Below are 18,511 nucleotides of genomic sequence, written 5' to 3' on the forward strand. Positions count from 1 at the left end.
CATGGTAAGCAATTCAGGGAAGAAGGAGGCGGGACCTGGCGAACGTTCAAACAAACTAAGAAACTTTAATAACGTGAGATGACGAGGCCTGAGTGGCGCGCACTCGCGCAGTGACGCTCGATACTGTGCGTTCACACCGCCGGCGGCGAGAGCGTCAAAGTGGCCGGAAGCCATTCATTTTCAATGAGAGCCGGCGGCGAGCTCCGGCGAGGGCGGCGCGGCGCGTCTTGGACGGCGAGAGCGGCGAGAAGAGTTGAAATCAAGTCAACTTTATGGTAATAAGCTATGACGCGGTTCGGCGGCAACCAGCGGCAACCAGTCGGAATGTAGAAGTCCTCCGCCTGAGAGGATACGAGAGAACACAATTCTGTAAACTTTGGTTCCCACCACATTAGTTCCTAAGCAAAATGGAGGAAAAATTAATCATTTCTGTTGCGGGTTTCCCGTTATTGTACGACTTGTCATCCATAGTGTTGTTAGTTGATTAGAAAAAGCTGCGCAACACTATTTATAGGCAACATTTTCGCGCTAGAACTTCTTTGAACTAAAAACGCTTGTTTTTTAAGCAGGAATGCAATTCATTTGCTCAAAATAATAATGATTTTGACCAATTGCAGCAACGGTTTTTGCGGCCCCTTTAAATGAAGTTTTTTATAAAATCACGCATTCTAATCTACGTCAGAGCGTCAGAGCGTCCTCGAATCTTTCTACGGCGTCGGTGGCAGGGCGGCGAGAGCGAATTTTGCCGCTCTCGCCGGCGGCGGTGTGAACGTACAGTTATTAGTAATCGTACCACCTCACCGGCCTCGCGTCGTTCTCTCACGGGCCTCGGCCTCGTCCTCGTCCTGCTTGCCACACCGACATTCTTCAAAATATCTTCCTTTGTGTTCAGCAGAAGAAAGAAATTATACAGGTTTGAAACAACTTGAGGGTGAGTAAATGATGATAGAATTTCTCTTCTCAAGTGAACTAGGGTGCAGTAGCCTAGATCTTTGTAGATGACTGGCGGTCAGTTAAATTTTTCTTGTTTTTGTCTTTTGACAAAAAATATCCCTTCAATGTAGTCAATATTTTGTCATTTACACAACAAAATTCAATGTAGTCTGTTTTAGTCTGACTAAAATTGCATCTTAATTTAGTATGCGAAAATAACATTGATCATGATCATTGGCGTCATTTTGTGCAGAAGCAAGTTGTTGCCTAATATTAAGTTTATGTGTAAATATGTAATCAATCTCATATCATGTAGGCTATAGTATGTGTTTGGGTAAGTTAACCCATTAACAAAGTGCTTCAGTTTACCGTTCTTTATATACTGTTGCCTCAGCTCATGCAGCTCAAGCAGTTCAATCCCCTACATTATTGATAATCATTCTTTCTAGATTTTTCTTCATCAAGAAACATTTTTAGTGCATTGTTAATATCCAGCGTTGTTTGATTTTTCTCATCTCATATATATTTTACTTTTCATATCCGTTAACTCTTTATCAATGACAATTTTTGTCAGTAATTTAGCTGGTGAGATTAACACTGTTGCCTTCTATGAAGACTAGAAGATCAGTGGGTTCTGTTTTCCAGACACTGTTTGCTCATTACGCCAAACTGAGCGCTTATATCTGTGCATTTCTGTCTAGGCCATCAGCACATCTCATTAACAATCATCTTTTATGCTTTCTTTCCCCCTCTCTCTCCCGTGCATGGCTCAGTGCTCAGACGGCCTCTCTGTGGGCTCATCACACTGTCCTGCATGAGATCATTATGAGACTGCAATAGTGGTTTCAAAAGGTGTCGAGTTCCCCAAAAATCACTGCGTTTGGCCTACTCGCACGCCCTGCTCTCGTTATCAGTGATTGATTTGCCGTGTCGGTCGGGGAAACACAGCCAAAGCAGTTGTGGGTCGGAGGATGGCTTGCGGAAAGTGCACGAAGGGTCAGGCTTTAGCCATGATTTCGGAATCCGTATTTCACTCTAGAGGCACATTTAGCGCATCGTGCTGTGTATAAACCAAAGGAACATTTTCATTAGAGTTATACGGTAACTGCATCTTAATGTGTGGTGAAATGCAGGGTTTCTTTGTACCACGGATCCTCTAGTTTATTGATGGCATATTTGGCCAGATTATAAGCCTCAGTTAAGCGTGACATTGGTCTGAAAAGCAATTTGCTTGGCTGCAATCCATTTTCAAATTCAGAATGAGACTATCTGGATCTGAAACAGTATTTATGTTAAGGATCAAGTTGATTAGAAAAGTCTGGTAAAACGTGTAATTATTTTTTGCAATAATCCTCTGCGACTGTCATAATCAATTGCTTTCAAGTGTTTAAAATGCATGAACTGTTAGAATAACCACAGTTTATTCTTTCTTGGTGATTAGCTTTTCTGACTAGTTGGCAATGTACCTGGGAAGTTCATATTGGTGATAGTGCAGTTCCTTCATACTCAACCTAAACTCACAAGCTGTGTGTGTGGCCTTTCAATGACATTATTACACCTCAGTCTCACTGATACAAAATTGTTCTTTTAACATGTTTTGGTTGAATGCAATAACTTGATGGATGTAATAATTTGTAATAACTTTCAACATTACAAATTATTCTACTGTGCAGTGTGCACCAACATGCAAAAATGTTACTTTTAGTAAAACACTTTGTCACTGACTGGGGCAGTAACCTTAAAGGTACATCTTTGAACCATGATTGCATATAAGTCCCTTAAGACAACACAATATCTTAGCAATTTCTATCTATTTTACGTTTCGGCGATTTGGTGGATAATTCGTATAAATTTGTGCGATCTCATTTGTGCATTTCCGTATAATTGTAACTATTGTGAGGAACATACAAATAAGAATCTTGAAATCACAGAATCACAAAATTAATTGTAAGTCATTATTTTAATATATCAACACTCCCAGTTTCTGTTGAACTGTCATAATTCATTTAAACTGTCATAATTACAGCAGAGGAAAGCCAATATGGGGGGCTATCTTGGACAATATCAAGTCAAAACGGCTAAAAACCACAGCCTTAGCAGCAGTGTTGGGTTTAATTAATTACTAAGTAGTATAATTAGTGTAATTTAATTACTTTTCCCTTGAAAAAGTAAAGTATGGGATTGCTGTAATTTAATAAGTTACTTCTGATATAATTGCATTAAATACTGTTTAGACTATAGAACAATTCTATATAAAACAGTGGATTTAACATCAAAATTTTATGTTAAAATGTTTGTTTTTAATGTATAACCTCTCTTTAAATACACTGGTCATTGAATATAATTGAAAATAATTAAATATTGCAATTGAATATTGATTATTTGAAAGGATCAAACGTGCAGTTTTGTGTCTCCATCAACTGGCCAGGGTTGATATGGGATTTAGAAAGTAATTAGTTATAAGAAATGCAATACTTTATATATTAGTAATAGTACAGTAATCTAATTACACTGTTAAAGATGTAATTAGTAGCTAGTAATTCACTGCTTGGCATTAATTTAAGATACTAGGGCCGGGTATTGACACAAATTTCACAATTCGATTCGATTTCGATTCAATATTGATTATTTTGGATATCAGGTACAATACATGGCAAATTTTCTCAAAGAAAACAAATCTCTTAACTAATGCTGTAAACTATGGGAGTCAGTTGTAGTCTAATATTGAAGGTAAAAATTAACTGATTTGTATGCAAACACTTAAATTACACTTTTATTTATTTTTATAATAATAAAGTTCTATGAAATATAAACATTTAAATGGTGGCTGTCATAAAAACTTGCCAGATTTATTCAAACATGTATTAAATATTGAAGAACATTAAAAATTATAATGAATATGTAATATGGTGCATATATTTAGCAAAATGCTCCTCTCTAGAGTTGATTTTTCTAGAGTTTATGGTCACTGGATATGGTTTTTCTGAAGTAAATGTGACGTTACTTGACATATTGTTTACAGGCTGGTTTACTGACGTCTTTCCACGGTTGAAACACTGAGCGATTACATGTGACATGATACGGATTTCGATAAGTTGTACTCATCTTTTAACACACTTTCAGATGCTCATTCATGTATATTTCGCGCTGTAATTGGTATTATTAAGGCGGATGAGAAGATCATGTGCTTCTCTTGAGCTGAGCCAGAGTGATCTCACGCCACAGCGCCAAATGGTATTTATATTTTTGAATTTCGTAAGAAAATGGACGTAATTTGAAATCTGAGACTGTTTCATATCAATAGTAACAAAACACAAATATTATTGCGATTTATTGGATGGGATGCGCACTACAATGTTTCATTCATCAACTGAAAACAGGATGACTAATCGATTCTTGGGATTTAAGAATCTATATCGGTTCGTAAAATTGAGAATCGATTAAAATCGAGAAATAGATATTTTTTACCCAGCCTTATAAGATACTATGACTTTGAGAGCAAAGAGCTAAACTGGCATGTACTGAATGAAGAAGCTCACTGTCTGGTCCCTGATTTCAATCTTTAAAACAAACATTTGAATTCCAATTTTCTGCTCTGGACAGATGGCCATCTTGGCTGTAAGATCCGTTGCACACAATTTACACTTGGCTGGGCTTTCCACGCTCTCAGATCAGTTTCCAATCTCTATATTTGTCAGAGCTCTGACATCCAGAAACCCAATTCTGCTTTCTTCTCTTTCCTCACCTTTTGTTTTCCAGACAAATGGGCAACAGCGCTTTCCCCATCAATAAAAATGAAATTAATAACGCTGTCTAAATTCCATAATGCAAATATCTACCGCATGAATTCTGACGTGACCATGACCATGGTCTTCTGCCCTTCGCGTATTGATTTAGTGGTGATGGAAAATAAAAGGCCCTATGTTGAAAGGAAAAAGGGTCCTTTGCTCTCAAAGTCAGTTTTTAGCACAAAGCTAAGTGGGCACATGGGAGGCCAGAGTATGAATTAGTGGCTTCATTCATCTTTAGCAGATCTGTGGTTTTCAGTGTGCTCCCATATGACATCCCGTTGGCCTGGGTCCGCTCAGTGGGATTCCTGTAGCATTCTGTCATTCACTCCACATGTACATGCACACATAAAGACTACCAGATTGACTACTACAGTATAGAGCACTGTAGCCACAGGCTTCTATAATAAACTAATCACATTGTATCAACACTCGCAGGGTGTAAGTTTTCCTCAAGCAGAAGAGGCAATGCCATGGAAAAACCGCATGTTTCTTTGAGACAGTCCCTTTTCTGTGTTCCCGAGGAATGAACGGAAAGAGGATGAAAACAATCTGGTGGTCCTACGGGTCATATGATTGGCACACGCAGTAACAGACTCTCTGTTTTGTGTAAATAATCTTGCCTTGTGAAATAATTGTAGTATTTATTTCTCTTTGACTGTCTGATCTGGTGCACTTGGACACGTCGATGAGTTGAAGTCACAGAATTGCCTGAAGTTTCATGGATGGATGTTGCAATAGCCAGTCTCTGTTCCTCTGTTGGAATATAATGTGGAACCCATCAAATTGTGTAATACTGGTGGACTTAAAAGTAGCAGTAAATCACTACTATGTTTTTACTTGTCTGTCCCAGGTTGTAGATAACCTGTCTGTTTTTACATACCGCCCCTAACAGGCCAGTCTGATTTAACTGCTTCAGATTTAAACACTTTCACTTTAGTGCACTTGTTAATGCGCAAACTATGATTTGTTGGCTCATTGAAAATGTTTTACACTGTATGGTACAAAAAATAGAGCTAATGATTAATGCTTTTCTGAGCGTGTAGTGAGTGCCAGTAATTCTTTCTTACACTTCTGGCTTTAAAAGTGCAAAAGCAGCCTTGCTTTGAGATGCTTTCGACTACACTGCTGGAGGTCTCAAGTCTGATTTCACCTTTGGCAAAGTTCAGTGCTAAAATGTTTACATTTGGCCAATCAAGCTCTAGACAGTAGCGCCTACACTAGAGTGAGGTCATACGTGCTCTGAGCTCACAGTCCTGCCACCAGCGGCTTTATTATAAGGCTACAGCACATAACAGACCAGGTGGGCCATCATATCCCTCCTTCACATCCCAGCAGCCCTTTCTACACCTGATATTACCAATTCAAGTGTCTCCTGTGAGCAGAAAGTCTCTAACTACGTCATTATATGTGTGTAGCCTTATTATGTTAGTGTAATGCTGCATTTTAAAAGTAAAACAAAGCATACAAAGTAAAATAAAATAGCAAAAAAGGAGAACTATAATGTATGGCGGAATTAGCACTTGGGACTCGGGAGTACTTCGACTCGGCGCAGTAAAAAGTCACGTTGGTTCTAATGACAGAAGTGAGAGGGGGAGAGGATTTTTCAGGCGTGACTTTTTACTGCGCAGAGTCGAAGCGCTCCCAAGTGCTATTCCGCCATACATTATTGTTATCCTTTTTACCCGCTTAGAAAAGCACCACGTTTTATTTTGTGTCACCATACTTGGTCGTGTAACTACTCGTGTAACTGTATTTAAAGGATTAGTTCACTTTTAAAAAAACTTTTGCTGATAATTTACTCACCCCCATGTCATCCAAGATGTCCATGTCTTTCTTTCTTCAGTCGAAAAGAAATTAAGGTTTTTGACGAAAACATGCCAGGATTTTCCCCCTTATAATGGACTCCAATGGGACCCAAACGGTTCAAGGTCCAAATGACAGTTTCAGTGCAGCTTCAAAGGGCTTTAAACGATACCAGACGATGAATAAGGGTCTTATCTAAGGGTCACGTTTGACGTGTTTACAAATGTGCGGAAGGAGGACCATATACACGTATTCAAATGTATTTGTGTCAGTTTATCGTTTAAAATGCCCATTTCGTGTGCGTATCCTGGGTGCTTTAATATTAAAAAGCCTAAAAGAAAATTTTCTTCAGGACAGAAATTTTTCAAGCGTGACCTTTTCAACGTAATTGCGTATTACGTGACGTCACGAACGCGCATCACAGAACAGAGCAAGGCGAGCATTTGTCCTTATAAAACTTAAACTTTTTTATTTATTTTTGAAATGACCGATCGTTTCGCTAGATAAGACCCTTATTCATCGTCTGGTATCGTTTAAATACCTTTGAAGCTGCACTGAAACTGTCATTTGGACCTTGAACCGTTTGGGTCCCATTGAAGTCCATAATATGGGGAAAAATCCTGGAATGTTTTAATCAAAAACCTTAATTTCTTTTCGACTGAAGAAAGAAAGACATGGACATCTTGGATGACATGGGGGTGAGTAAATTATCAGCAAAAGTTTTTTTAAAAGTGAACTAATCCTTTAAATAGGGAAAACGTGGAGGTGTTTGTTCGCTTCTAACATCATCTCTGTTTGGTCCCTAATGAATGAACTGGGCTAAGCTAAGTGCTATCAAAGTGTCGCCGCGCGCCAGAGCGATTGAGTGCACGCACTGAGACGAGAGAGATATGTATCAACTCGTCTTAGTTAAGGGAATAACAGTTTAATATGAAAAAACGGTGGAGTGTTCCTTTAAAAGTGCCTAGTGGACCCCGGCCCCCTAGTTAAGGGGTAAATATTATCGGTTTGCTTTTTTTTGTATTTTTGTTGTTGCTTGAGCTGACTTATTTAATTTCAGATACTCTGTTAAATGTCAGCCCAATACTTTAATCAAAAGTCTGCACCTCTCAGATTCTTCAATCTCAAATGTCAAAATCAAAGCCTCCAGCTTCTAGAATATCAGTAAAAGAGCTCCTTAAACGATGGCTAGTGCGCTCCAAAAAGGAAAACGTTTTTATAGGTCCAGTAGTTTGTCTAATCTTCAGGCCTGGATTAAGCCGTCTGTTACGGAGGAGACCTCATAGGACCTTTGATGGTTAGCAATTGTTTGACTGGAAAGTGGAGTGTTTCAGTGAACTACAGTGGACGTCAGAGGATCTAGAGAGACATATATTACCATCATAGAGCGATTCCCAGGCACATCTCTCAGTTTTATTGTCTTTTTATTGCTTTGGAGAGATGACAGAGAGCAAGAGCCCTATTTGTAATGTGATGTGCATGTGCACAAAGATTCAATGTTGATTCAATTATGTTGGCCAATCAATCATTTTCCAGGAGCAAAACAATGAAGGAAGCAGAAAAGTTGCAGTCTGGCGCGACTTTCCTTTTCCCCCCCCCCGCAGAACTAACCTCTTTTGTTTGATGACTGAATGTGTAATTGAAAAAATTGTTTTGCTGTCAGAAGATGATAAGGGATAAGACCTCTATCAAACTCTAGCTCTTGTCTTTAGACCTGTTATGCTGCTGACACCCTGTGTGTTCAATTTATCCTCGCTTAATGAGTATTGCACTCTCTTAATGTGTTGTAAAGTGACTCCTGCTCACCACAAGTCTCCCGCCATGGAGTTTAACTCCAAAAATCAGGGTTATATCAAAAATACAAACACACAAAGACATGTTTAGAAATGAGTGAGTTAGGGTGCAAATCAGCATATGAAGGGCCCGGGGCCTGCCTATGGAAAGTGTCTGTCAGTGTTCGGATTTATGAAGCTGTCATAGCGCTCTTGTATGAGTTCTGTCCCAAAATACCCATTGGCAAAGTGATGCCACATTGCCTGCCAAGTTTACATGTGTAATTGTGGATTCCCTAAGAGAAAATATGTCACGTTAAGGGTAAGTGTGTGTGTGAGTACAACAATTATTAAACCTGTCATTTGGCCGTAGGCACAAGGACGCAGGTAATCACAGCCATATGCTGATATTCAGACCAACAGCACAATTGCAAGTGTATTTCTTTTATACAACAATATTGAGTAACTTACATTTTAAACACTATCTCCTGTTGATTGATTTTTGATCCGCCCACAAAAAAATATTTCTGAACGAAGCCCAAGCAGAATTAACTGCCAGTCTCAAGCAACACAGAGTATTGGTGTTTTGTGGATGAATTAGTGTTTTTGAAAGTGCTTTTATGAGTGAGTCATTGAATTATTCACTCAAACAATTCAAAGGCTGCATCCAAAATCACATCCTCTCTAAGTAGATACTACTTTAGAATAAGTAGTTACTTCATGACTGTTAGAAAGTATGTTCTAAATAGTAGTAATCAATGTATGGTACATCCAGACATACCACATTGTCATTGTCATGTGACCAGCATCAGCTGCATCACTACACTGCCATTCACAAATCCTCTCCCATAACCTTATGGGATAGTAAACTGGATGTGCATTTCAGAATGGATTTAGAGTAAGTTATCTGTTTTCTGATTCTGTCATCGTCTTGTTTCTTTCCTGAATGAATCTGCATTTTTGAACAAATTTTATCAAGGCAGTAAATAGTTTCAAAATCAGTGTTTTTGAACAAATCAGTTGAGTAAAAATATTCAATGAATCACTCATAAAGACAGTAACTTGTGAGGTGACATGGGGGAAGATGTCCCCCTTAAGAACAATGTGGATTTACTTTTAAATTGTGACATATTTAGATATAAGTTTGGATGTGCAGGATGATGATGCATTAACAAATGTGTTATTAAAGGAAATAAATTGAAATATTTGCAAATTTAATTGTTATAGCACAAAATGTAAAATATTAAAAGAGGGGTAAGATAAAATCTTGCCACAGGGGTTATTTTACCCTAACCTAGCCTATTGTTTCTGATTGAATCAGTGTTTTGAACAAATCAATTAAATGAATGATTCAATGACACACTCATTGTCACCACTATGTAACCAGCATTGAAACATCCTGGGCCCTATCTTGCACCCAGCGCAATTGACTTTGTACACCGACGCATGTATCATTCCTATTTTGCACCCGCGCACAGCGGACTTTTCCCTCCACAGACGCACATAGGTAAACTAGGGAATGAACTTGCGCTCCCCGGGGCGGTTCAGCGCAAAGAGGAGGCGTGTTCCGGCGCAAACGTTCCCTGGTGCTATTTTGCAGGTTTAGAAAACAATTCCGCCACTGACCGAAAAAAACTAGTTTAAAGTCAGTGGCGCATTGCGCATGTTATTCATATGCTATTTTAAGGGCGCATGCTTGGCCATAATCAATGTAGCGTGTGCACAACGCGCATACACTTTGATTCTCTAATCTACACAGAAGCAGCAGTTTTCATTTTTGCAAATCATACATTATTACAATAGATAGATAGATAGATAGACAGACAATTTATTATAAAAGCATAAATCTAGCTTACACATTTGTCTCCTCGGCTGTGAACCGCTCCTGGCATGCGTCTGGCAAATCCGCCGTTACAATACCAATCCGCCATGGAAAAATCGCGCCTGCTCTTAAAGGGAATGTGAGATGTCTCTCTGATTGGTTTATTTCACGTTACGCCCAAACCACACCTATGAATAATGAAGCTACTTCAGACCAACCCATTTTAGATTTGCGTCGGGCGCAAGAGTCATTATCCCGCCGGTATAATAGCAACAGCGCCCAAGACCCGCCCACAAATTTACTTGCGTTTTACGCTTGATACTTGCGTTTCAGATCGTTAAAATAGGGCCCCCTGAGTGATAAACAGTGAGAATCCCTGTGCTGTTGGACTGTTATATCAATATACTATTAGCTGACTCCCATTTTACCCTACTATACAATTTCCTACTGTGGTTACGATTCGGATAAGGTGTGAGAGGAACTGAGACTGAAGCATTCACTGCTGATATATTACAGACACAGAGATGTTGAACTAACAGCAGGCAGGAAAGAAAAAGGGAGACACTGAGCAAAGTGAGTTGAGGTTTTGTTACAGATGTTATTTGTAAATCATAAGCCCCATTCAGAGGTCAATTTTAAAACGCTGTGACTCTAGGCGGATGGAAACTTTTGTCTGTAATTTTTCATCATGATATGATGCGCTAATATGTGTTACTGTCAGTTTAGTTGTAAATATTGTCTGCCTGAAAACATTTGGCAAGCGGACATAGGCATCTAATATGATTTCTGTGTATTTATCATTGTATAGTCTAGAATACATCAGAAAACGTACCCAGAGACCAATATTTTGAGTTGGAGTCTAGACGGTTTGTTTATTGACAACAGTAGGTTTATCCAAAGTGGAGTCGTCGCTGTTACCTTTAAATTTTTTAAGTGCTTTCTTTTGACTCCATGCCACACACACACACACACACACACGCAGAACACTTCATCAGCTGCAGTGTATTGGAGAATATGAACGGCTCAAGCGCGTGAGGACGTTGCTTTCTTTCTCTCGTTGTCCCTGTCAGCCAAACCGCATTCCAGCTGCAGCTGCCATCCCTTCCATCTGCTCTACTGACGCGGTTCCACTTCGCTGTACTGAGGAATTTATTTAACTTTCGGTTTAGAAATATTAGACAGAGAAACATGGGCCCTGAGGTTTCGCCCCCTCCCCTCTCTGTCTTTTATGTTTGATCTTGTCATTATGTGCCGTGTGGTTCAAGCTCCTTTGTAATATATTTCTGCTGTCATAACCACTCGTGGCATGGCACTTCTGACCTGGCAACGGCTGATTCGGTTCAGAAATGAAAGTCAGTTATTCTAAACAAAACACAGGGCTATAGCAGCGAATACACTTGATTTGATGAAAAAGAGAAGTTTAGACAGAAGAGGACACTAGTGAAAGTCAGATTATTTCTCTTTGTCCTGCTTCATAGCGAACAGTGGAACAGAATGTAAAGTCAAAATTAGAGTAAAATAAATTAATCATCTAGTCATTTTTCTCAAATGTTTGTCTCATTTACCACCACAACCCAATCGATAAGGCTCAAGTAGCCCTTCACTGACAGCCAGAAATATTCCTTTATACTGGATAACATTTAGCATTATTATTAATACAGTAAATACTACTACTGCTATTAACTAATATCTATAAAAAAATATATTATAAAAAAAATAAAAAAAAATTAGCTATTTTCCTACATTAGGACAATTTAAAGTTTACAAAGTATTTATTTTCTGTTTTAGAGTTTGTATTTGTATCTCCCATGTAAGTAAAAGGTATGGACATTTGCCTAGAGGCCATAGACTTTTCATGCCATGCTATTATGTTACTAATAGATAAAAATCAATATTTGATCACTTGAATTGCAAGGACAAACTTTTTATTTTTGTATTTTTTTCTCAGAAATTAATCTCAATTAATAAATAACCTTTTTCAGGAACTGAAAAAAGATTGGTTATCTGTTTTTTTCTGTTAATTCTTTTAACAAAGAAAATATTTTTCTTATGACATGGCTCAGTTCTAAAGTCATAATCTTCTCCTTTTTTGGGGCAAAACACATTCAGTGCGAGTTGAAATTCCAGCATTGTCTCTGATTAATCTCTTTTCCATAAAACAACTCTGTTATATGTCTTACCAGAGCGCTACACAAAGCAGCATATTGTGCATAACGCCTTTAAACCCACTGATTTTCTCTGTTGATGTTTCTGGTGGTTTCTTGGAGGTTCACTGAATTAAAGACAGGAAATGTTTTAAGCACCTCAGGTTAGCGCTGAAGTACGGAAACACGCTTGCCTCCGTGCTGCTCTGAAGAGTAAAGTGTAATAATAAAATAAGATTAACAAAAACTACAGGAAAACAATGCCAACTAGCACCTTCTGCTCTGAAATGAAAACAAAAAAGATTTTCTAAATCCATTAGGAAACATAATCTATGGGACTTTGAACTTGTTGGGCCCTAGTTTAACGATCTAAAGCGCAGGGCACAAATCCACTTTTGCTAGTTTAACGACGCGCGGCACATGGTCTAAAAGGGTTGTCCCCAACTTGTCCCTTTCTCTTAACCCTCATGTGGTGTTCGGGTCATTTTGACCCGGAGAAGATTTTCTTTTTCCCGAAAATACTAGTTAATGTTCCCGGTCAAAAATGACCGAACTACAAAAAATAGCTTATAAATCACTTATTATGCTATATTTTCACCCAATATTGGATTCAATCTTTTTGTCAACTTGTTCTCTTTCAATTAGGACTCGTTTTATATTTCTATTTGCATCTGATTAATCGTAGGCCTCATTTATTTGTTAGTAGGCATCTTATTTTTTAAGTAAAAAAAAACATTATTTTTGAATAATTTGGGAAAAATAAAATAAAATCTGAACAAAATTGGCACTGTTGATCACACTAGTCTGCTTTAATTTTTCACCAGGAATTTTGTTTTGAAAAACTTTTATTTTGTACAATATGGCACAAAATGGCATATTGTCACTCTCGTGGTGTTCCCGGTCAAAAATGACCGGCCTACAAAAAATAGCTTATAAATCACTCGTAATGCAATATTATCACCCAATATTGGATTCAATCTTTTTGTCCACTTGTTCTCTTCCAATTAGGACTGGTTTTATATTTCTATTTGCATCTGATTAATTGTAGGCCTCATTTATTTGAGAGTATGCATCTCAATTTTTGAGTAAAAAAAAACATTATTTTTGAATAATTTTGGAAAAATAAAATAAAATCTGAAGAAAATTGGCACTGTTGATCACACTAGTCTACTTTAATTTTTCACTAGGAATTTTGTTTTGAAAAACTTTTATTTTGTAAAACCAGTCCTAATTGGAAGAGAACAAGTTGACAAAAAGATTGAATCCAATATTGGGTGAAAATATAGTATAATGAGAGATTTATAAGCTATTTTTATAGTCCGGTCATTTTTGACCGGGAACACCACAGGGGAAATTGGGTTGTGAACACCACACAAGGGTTAATGAGTAATGGGTGTGTTTTGGGCGTACCGTGAAATAAACCAACCAGAGTCTCATCTCCCATTCCCTTTAAAAGCCAGTTGGGCTCGCGCTTTGGCGGATTGCTATTTACACGACGGAATGTGCAAACGGAAAGACTGAATGCGTCTCCAGAGCGCAAACGGATCTGCTCGTGCGCGAGGTTAAAGCAAGCAAGCAGACATCTACGGGACAAGCCGGATGCCACCATATCTTTGTACACGATATTAATCTTTTATATTGTAATCCTTTTATTTAAAATATTTGGTTAGTTTTTGTGCTGCTGCGCATCCGTGTAAGCAGTGTGTATGCATGTTGTGGACCCACCTATAGGCGCACATTACTAACACGCTCTTTAAATAACAAAAAAAATAAAAAATTGCGCAATTGACTTTAGACCAGGTTTTTGTTGGTCAATGGCGCAGTCTATTTCAGTTGCCTCAAAATAGCAACGCGCCAACAATGTGCCAGAACACACCTCGTTTTCAGACCAGCACGCCCATGGGCGCACAAATTGGCGCAAATGCATTTGCTATGTAAACAACGTGGTGCAGGACGTGAAAATGATAACTGCGTCGGGCTGAAACTAGCAAAAAACACTTGCCTCGCGCTTGGCGCTGCATTTTAAAGAAGTCTCTAATGCTCATCAAGGCTGTGGTTATTTTATCAAAAATACAGTAAAAACAGTAATATTGTGAAACTGTTCTCCTCATTTGTAAGTCACTTTGGATAAAACGTCTAAATGGTTAAATGTAAATATTGCAATTTAAAATAACTGTTTTCTATTTGAATATTTTGTTTAAATGTAATTTATTCCTGTGATGTATTCCTGAATTTTCAGCATCATTACTCCAGTCTTCAGTGTCACATGATCCTTCAGAAATCATTAATATGCTAATTTGCTGCTTAAGAAACATTCCTTATTATTATCAATGTTGAAAACAGTTGTGCTGCTTAATATTTTTGTGGAAACCGTGATATATACTGTAAATACTTTTGTTTTCAGAATTCTTTGATTAATAGAAAGTTCAAAAGGACAGCAATTAATGAAATACAGTAGAAATAATTTGCAACATAAGAGTATTTAGTAACTTTTGATCAATTTAATGTATCCTTCCTGAATAAAAGTATTAATTCCTTTAATAAAAATCCTACTAACTACAAACTTTGTTTTGAGAATTATTGTTATATTATACTATTTTCATTGTTATATGTAATAAACATAACAAAATATGTAATAAATGTAATGTCACATAAACCTAATACATTTATAATCATTATGGGGTTCAAATAGTATCTGACCCAGTGGCTAATCAGGGCTCAGATTCTGGACTATAATGTATCCAGCACATGTCCATACTGGCAATTGATAATTAATGAACCAATCATTTAAGGCAAGGTAACTAATTATTCCAAAATGGGACATGGGTCAAATTTCTTCATCTGTAATGCTTTAATGCACTTTTCCCCGTTCAGATAATTTTGGAAATTCTTTGTGCTCAGGTTGTGTGTGTGTGTGTGTGTAGTTTTTGACAGTATCTTGGACCCTGTGTCTGATGAGAAGGGTGGAGAGATGTCTGGAGTGTGTCACACGGCTGGCCAGCCCAGCATCTCAACCTGTTCAGCTAGATAATGGGTGAGATCCACAAAACCTGCTCAAACATTTCAACAAATGGCCTCGATGGAAATTTCTGCTCAGACTGCTGCTCTTTGCCAGTCTGCTTAGAGAGAAACAGGAGAAGAGAGGAGAGACAAGAGTAGGAGAGAGAGAACTGAAGAGAGACAAGGGATTTATTGTAATTTTAGCTCTGATTATTATTATGTTGTTGTTGTTTTTTAATTATTATTTGTTTATTTAATGGGACAATACACATTAATAATACATGAAAAAAATGTGCCAGATTTAGCCAAATTGACTAATTTTCATCAGTAGTCCCTTGGCAGGTTGATGTTAAAGGGATAGTTCACCCAAAAATGAAAATTCTGTGAGTAATTACTCACCCTCATGTTGTTCCAACCCCGTAAGACATTCGTTCATCTTCGGAACACAAATTAAGATATTTTTTATTAAATCTGAGAGCTGGATCACTCCTCCATAGGCTTCTAAGGGACTGAAACTTGCTGGCCCAGAAAATGTATTAAAGACATCGTTAATATAGTCCAAGTGACTCCAGTGGCTCGATCTTAAGTTTATAAAGCGACGAGAATACTTTTTGTGCGCAAAAACAAACAAAAATAACGACTTTATTCCACTTTTCATTTCCTTCTCTCTGGGCCTCGGGTCTTTTCACGTAGTGTTTAAGCGTAGCGCGTCTGTGTTGTACGTCACCACGTATCACACATGACCAGCGTCGGCCAATAGTGAGCCTACGTGGTGACATTTTCTGGGCCAGCAAGTTTCAGTCCCTTAGAAGCCCATGGAGGAGTGAGACAACTCTCAGATTTAATCAAAAATATCTTAATTTGTGTTCCGAAGATGAACGAAGGTCTTACGGGGTTGGAACAACATGAGGGTGAGTAATTACTGACAGAATTTTCATTTTTGGGTGAACTATCACTTTAAAGAAGAAACAAACAAAAAAATTTTTAAATACAGACATAAGAATTATCACCTTCACGAGATGATTTTATGATCTGAAAGTATTCCTCCCTCATTTTTTTCTGTCCATCAGCATCCCATTATATTTTTAATATATTATAACAATACTTCAGTAACGTTTTATATCCTTGTTTGTGTATTAAACATTTTTCTCTCTCTCTCTCTCTCTCTCTCTCTCTCTCTCTCTCTCTCTCTCTCTCTCTCTCTCTCTCTCTCTCTCTCTCTCTCTCTCTCTCTCTCTCTCTCTCTCTCTCTCTCTCTCTCTCTCTCTCTCTCTCTCTCTCTCTCTCTCTCTCTATTCTGCATTACTGGCATGTTTAACCATACTCCACATTATTTTTGAACCAGGCCAAGATGCATGCTACCAATAAACATGTAAGAGGGATACTGGAGAAAGATGAGGAGTAGATGAGCGAGATAAATCAGGACAGAAATTAGAGTCAGGAAAGGTTGGTTTTTATTCATGTTTCATTCATTGTTTTGATATTCTTTCTCTTCTGTTGATGTTATTTTTTTAAAGTCTTTTCAAACTGTTCATTGGCAGCCGGGTCAGAATTAGTGTGTGGGCACTGTGTGCGGCCACAAACTATTTGAACACTAAATTCACACTTTGTGTTAAGATGCATGAATGTCTGCATTGTAGTATGTACCATATAAAACAAAACATTAAGCTAAATGGCATTTTCTTTGAATGCAAAATATCCTGCAAAAAGGTTTCAGATTATACAACAAATTTTATACTACAGATAGACTTCATGCGTCCTTTAAATGAGCATGACAACAGCTGCTTGAAAAAGTCATTGCAGATGACACTTGGTTTTGATCATTTGTGTCTAAAGCAATGACATTCCGACTTTTTGTTGACTTAAGTGTCCAAATGGGTTTTGGGATCACTGCATATGTGTTTGTGAGTATATTTGGATAGACGCTGTCGCTGAGCAAACGCAGGAAATAGGCTTTCTGATGCTGTTGTCAGGGTTCATGGATCAACTCTAGAATATGTAAATGAAATGCACATTAATGCTTCAGTTTGGTTCAGAGGCTAAACTTGCGATTTGTTTAGCTAAATGCGCAGCTTCATGAATCTTTGTGCTGTACACAGTCAATACCACAGTGAGCACAATGTGGCCATTCCCAACATTTGTTCAGGATTAAACCCTTAAGGAAAGACAAGATCACAGAGAACTCCATTCTCATCATCCATTTCCAGCTCTGTTTGTGCTGTGCGGTGTCTTTGTATTTACTGGGCTGAAACCAGCGTGAAGGCAAACAAGGTCTCTGCCTCTGGCAAAGTTAACAGGACAGCTTTCATAAAGATGCAGAGGGTAAAAAAGAAAAGAGAAGCTTGTCATCTGAACTCAGGTCAAACCGCAGAGACAAATGAGTGAAATTTCATTTGTCTGCCTCAATGCTGTGTGAATTATTCATCGTAAGTTGGCCCTAAAACATTTCTGTTTGAAATTTATTCATTTTAAACTCAAGAAAAACTCATATTTATTCATAAAGTAACTGAGGTTAAAATGCAAATGGATACCCTGTGTTTAAATGTTAGCAATTAAATCTTTGATCAGGAAAGATTTTAGAGGTTTGTGCAGAACTACAAACTTTAATGATGAAACGCCAAGCAACATCATATCATCAAAAAAAGTTTTATTTAATGTTCCGTTGAAGTAAACAAGGTTCCTGGCGTAAAACTGAACATTAAAAGAAAATCAGAGAATAAATGAGATATTATGCATTCCTTCATTGGACAAACATCCAGTCTCTAAAATAATAAAAAAAGAAAGAATATAACTTAACAATAAAAAAATCAGACTATTATTACAAGTTTTTTTACAGTCTTTAATCATTTCAAATGTTCTAAAGTGTGCACAAAATAACTTTTTTGTCTGTCGGCATCCTTTTGAGCAGAGTGTGCAAGGGGGAAAAAACTGAATCGGTAAAACTCAGGTTGATGCTTTCTCTTCTCTTTATTCACTGCAAAGGCCAAAAGAGATTCACGATTAGAGGAACAAATGAAAGGAAAATGAGATTTCAAAAGCAGATCAGATTATACATTTTCCCATTTTGCTTGAAAATGTACTAAAAATATGCTACACTACTCTGTAGAGCAGGAAAACAGGACATGGTCTGTATGAAGTGGGTGTGTGTGAAAATTATTTTCAGGGGTGGGGGTAGTCAGATAAGTGCATGCAGCTTTTTGAATAAGTTTCTTTGGCCTGTCTCACCACAAGCAGGTGGAGACTTTC

The 18,511-nt window shown here is 37.8% G+C and overlaps 1 protein-coding gene across 2 annotated transcripts in view; it reads left to right on the plus strand.

Annotated features, from left to right (window-relative positions):
• Positions 1-18,511, plus strand: part of rab18a (RAB18A, member RAS oncogene family) — an 81,490-nt gene that overhangs the window by 7,931 nt on the left and 55,048 nt on the right. The window lies entirely within an intron of this gene.

This window comes from Squalius cephalus (assembly GCF_949319135.1).
Source record: "Squalius cephalus genome assembly, chromosome: 19".
Lineage (NCBI taxonomy): Eukaryota > Metazoa > Chordata > Actinopteri > Cypriniformes > Leuciscidae > Squalius > Squalius cephalus.